Consider the following 5045-nt stretch of genomic DNA (forward strand, 5'->3'; position numbering starts at 1 on the left):
AAGCCGGTATCAAATTGATCCCAGTATGATACCGGAACCAGTATCATACCGGAATGGGTGTTTCATAAACCGGTATCAAATTGATCCCAGTATGATACTGGAACCAGTATCATACCGGAACCGGTGTTTCATAAGCCGGTATCAAATTGATCCCAGTATGATACCGGAACCAGTATCATACCGGAACCGGTGTTTCATAAGCTGGTATAAAATTTATTCCAGTATGATATCGAACCCAGTATCACTAGTGTACTACACCCAGTAAACTGGGATGGTGTAACAATTTATTTTTAACACAAGTATAGTGAGGTACTACAGTTTAATACAGGAAGGTTAGTGAACTGCTCTGAATGGGAAAATAAAACATTGATACGAGTAAATAAATAAAGTCACCTGGTTTATACAGGGAACTAAAACACTTTGTCAAAAGCTATAGTTTACATTATGTTTATAAAAATCAAATAAACTGTTTTTTTTTTAAACTTCTTCACAGTTAATGTAATTTTTTTAATAATTAATATATTAGAAATAATTGTCAATAAGATTTGAATCTAAAATACTACACAAAAAATGTTTTGCAGCAACATAAGAAAAGTGTAAATGTATTCTTCAGATTTTATGAAAATTGATTGGGGATTAGAAATATTATGTAATGAATAGCCAAAAACTGACTAAAGTCAAAATCTTAATTTTTATATCCTTTGTAATTACAAATTTGAATGATAAATTTTGTTAAATAAGCCTCGGAAATATTTGACAAATGCAAATTCATATGCACAATAAGGAGACGGTGTGAAGTGTATATATCTATAAATATAAATTTAAACAATCTAATTATAAAATTATGATTTCATATAAATCAATTATCTTTGGTTTACATTTGTAATTGATAAATAAAATTGAATGCAAATAACGCATATAATATATAATGTTCGAAATGCCGCAAAAAATATTTGAAATGAATCTAATTTGACACTGTTCATTTACTCTGAAATCAGGCATTGTAAAATATAATTATATAGTTACGTTACATTTTGATCAATGTACTTGCTTGCTACTATAGATTTAAATACAAACCATTTTAATTTTAGATATATTTGATATTTAAATTATAGTCAACTTTAATCATTCAAACATAATAGTGGTTAGAGTAGTAATTATAGCTACAAATAAAATCTTAAATGACACAAGTTATTAACTAATATAAATAAAAATTTTGAATTCTTTTACTCTGTCATTCTATTGACATTTTTCTTAAGATCCCTTGACTTAAAGCACAATTTGATATAGTCATTTTCTATTTGAAGTATTTAATTTTTATAATTTACTTATCACATAATATCTGAAAATTAAATTAGGAAGGAAAGTTATCGCCTACAAAAGTTAAATCTCAAGAGCGAATTATTTATATAACGACACATGTTCATAAATAATAAAATAAGCCTTAATTTTCGAAGGATTTTCTTATCTCACAATTGTTTTGAACTCAACAAGATATAATTAATATAATAATTAATATACATACTGAATAAAAACACACGACACAAAATTAAAACTTTTAAACATTGAATATGACATAATTTAAACTCTGCCTTCAATAAGATATAAGAATTACACAATTACTAAATGATATAAACATTACCATAACAGCCTAAAAAATATTAATCTTCTTATAATCAAACGAAATCAGTATAGTCATATTTTAGTAGCGAAATAAAAAATATAGCATTCAAATAGTTGATTGATTCGCATAGTTAAAATATTATATCTTCCTTGTTGTGGTTCATTTTTACTTTTTACAAATGCAACCGTCGTTTGCAGGCCTTATCTGCGTCAACCATGTATGATTGAGCGCACGCGAGCATGAAATGGACGGACGTGTGAAGGTCTAGCGTCATACAATCGTTCCAAGCTTAATGGAAAGACATCTTGCTTTAGAGGATGAGATTTGTAGGACTTCACACCATTTTTCTCACACCATTCCACAATTTTATTCACAGTCAACTGCAGTTGACGTTCAATGACGCGCACGTCAAATCCTGTACATTACACGTTCGGATCGTCAATATATCGTGAAACAAATACGGAAGGTGGCAGCACGTTCAAGATTTGTGATACATGAATAATGAAGAGTATGACACTTAAAACACTGCCTTGAGGGACACCTTCAGCCTGACTGAAGAGATCATAAAATGTAGTTCCCAACTTTACTCGAAAATACCGCTTCGACAGAAAGTTCTTGAGAAAGATGGGTAGATTTCCACAAAGTCCCATGTCGTAGAGTGTCTTCAAAATTCCGTACCGCCATGTCCGATCGTAAGCCTTCTCAATATCAAAGAAGATAGAGACGAAAATGCACTTTCCAACAGTCACTTTTCCAGTCTAGTTGGAGGTTGTCTGGTTGTGCAGGATCCCTCACTTTTCTTTAATGTCGACCTCTTAGTAAAATTATCTATCTCACTTCACCAAAAAAGAGCCAGCAACAATATCTCCATTTAGAGCTCCTAATATAAACAAAATTTCAATTAACATTAATTGTAAACTAAACAATTTCAAAAAATCTCATTTTTGACATTGCATGCCTTATCTTTCAATATTATGCTTTATCTGTTTATGCTAAATTTTAGATTACAATGTTGATTAAGTTAATATTTCAGATTGCAGTGCTAATTCCATTAGACATTTTTAACATTAAGTAATATTGAAATACACAGACTGCAAATAAATAAAAGATTAAAATAAATTATTTTAAATTAAGAATAAACAGTTTATACAGTAAATTAACTAATTTATACATTTAGGGATACATTAGGGCTTAACTAATTTATACAGTAAAAACAATTTTTCAGAATAACTATTAAGTATGAAAAATACAATTACAAATGCTACATATTTTTCAACTACTATACCAATCAATTATAAATATACTCAATATTTCAACTGGCTAATTGAAACTTAGATCAGCGCGACAATAGTAAGAAAAAATAATGGTCCACCAAAATTTTATTATTTTTGTAATTTGAAAGAGATTTCTAATAAAGGGAAGTTAATGTCTAACATAGGTATCTCTCATACTACCCACTTCTAGTTGACAACACAAAAGAATTCACAAACGCCCACATCATGAAAGCACATTACCAACCTACTTTTAGAGTGACTCCATGCAAAAATTTAAGTATGAATGATCTGAAGTAACTTTTGACCATTTTAGTTTCAGTACAGTTAGTTCAGTTCAGTTTTTAAACAGTTCAGCTCATAACTTTGTCTAAAGGTTAACATTTAAATACATTATCATGGCAAAGCATATTAAAGGTTTTAAACATAAAATTAAAATTTGAACTTTTCAGAGGCAGAACTTAGAAGTAAAAATATTGAAACATTTAAATCTGCATATACTTTTTACATTCATTAAAATCAATGAAGCATTCAGTTCCATTTTATAATTAATTTGTAACTATAATATGAAAACTTGCAAAAAGGCTTCACTAATTCAATTTATCAACAAACTGAATATCTTTATGTACACTGTATCACTTCTATGTACAAAGAAATATAATGAATTCAGGACTGCCAACTGCTATGTTTTTAGCAAAATGTTTTATTGATATTGTTAACTAAAACTTTCAGAATTCTGGGAATTTCGCAAACATCTTAAAAGCATCAATAAGGAGAAATTAAAACAAGAAAAAAAAACCTCCAGGCGAAATTAAAACAAAAACATTAAAGAACAGGACCAATTTAAAGAGTATAACTCGCAGCCATCCCAGCCAAATCTCTACTAGTCTTTCTTTTTTAAATAATAAATAAAATTTGTAAGCTTAAAATCTTTTAGGCATCTTGACAGTTGTAGCTGGTGTAATGGATCTTGACTCTGAAACATCCCTAAATGTAGATTTATAAAGGATAAAATAACTATCGAATTTTTAAAAAAAATTCTATAATAGTTTGCATGTTGAATATGTCAAGAACAAGAAAAACATACCTCTATTGAAATAAAAATAATAGGCTGTTTTCCAAATCATTTCTGAAAAAAAAAATTGATTTAGAAATTATACAATTACAAAATATATCTACACTATTAACTAGGCAGTAATATCAAACTTTTAAGTATCAACTACTTTGTTTTTAAAATGTTATTTTAGTTTAACTGAAACTTCATGGTACCAACAGTTAATAAAATATAATTATAATTAAATGCTTTAAAATAAAATTAAACATTAAAAATAACAAAAGAATTTGAGATTAACACTTAATTATATAACGCGAAGTTTCCAAATATTATATAAAACTAAACAAATAATTAATTTGTCAATAACGGTGATATTAATGAGAATTTATGTAAAAAGAGAATTATTTCAATTAAAGTTTCATTAAGAAACCCAGGAAAAAACATTAAAAATACTTTCTTCTCATGCAATGGAGTCTCAATGCAATGAACCCCATATCAAATGCACATGCAGTAATAATTCAAGAATAATATATATGTCTTGATTACTTTAAATATTACTGAAGCATACGTTTTAACATTATTGTAAATAACAAAGATGCAAATAAAAGCAAGAAATAAAGATAAAAATACACTTACTAAAATATAACGCCTTTCTTCCCACGATGCTTCCATGATGTAAACAAGATTAGTTGGCTGTGAAGTTCAGACAGAGAAACGGAAAGAACTAGAAAAACTGAGCTGTATAGATGAGCTAGCGTGATATAGATTTAACGAACGAATTCATCGCTTCACGCAAGTTCGATGCATTTAACGAACGACTAAAAGTCGATTCTCGTCTTTTCGTGATTATTCGTTTCTGAATTAATCGCTCTTTTTCTCTTTTATAGATTCAATTGAATTAACTATATAGTAACAAAACAAATTTATTTATTTCATTCGAAAAAAGTTTAGTTTGTTTTATGATTTAAATTTATTAATCACAAATTTCAAAAACGGACTGAAATTTATAAATTAATGAAGGAGAGTTTTATGTTTGAAAATAAAAAGTTGAGATTTTATATCAATTTTTAATTTATGTAAACATATTTCCTTTGCT

The 5045-nt window shown here is 28.0% G+C and overlaps 1 long non-coding RNA gene across 1 annotated transcript; it reads right to left on the reverse strand.

The window, feature by feature from the left end:
- Window positions 1–672: 672 nt before the first annotated feature.
- Window positions 673–4650, reverse strand: LOC147802453 (uncharacterized). Its single transcript, XR_015429714.1, has 3 exons — window positions 4586–4650; window positions 3983–4024; window positions 673–2504 (listed from the first exon to the last, which is right to left on the reverse strand). It is a non-coding gene; the product is annotated as an uncharacterized LOC147802453 (long non-coding RNA).
- Window positions 4651–5045: the final 395 nt, after the last annotated feature.

This window comes from Parasteatoda tepidariorum, chromosome 10 (assembly GCF_982258835.1).
Source record: "Parasteatoda tepidariorum strain Cologne lab strain chromosome 10, Ptep-v5.0, whole genome shotgun sequence".
In the NCBI taxonomy this organism is placed as follows: domain Eukaryota; kingdom Metazoa; phylum Arthropoda; class Arachnida; order Araneae; family Theridiidae; genus Parasteatoda; species Parasteatoda tepidariorum.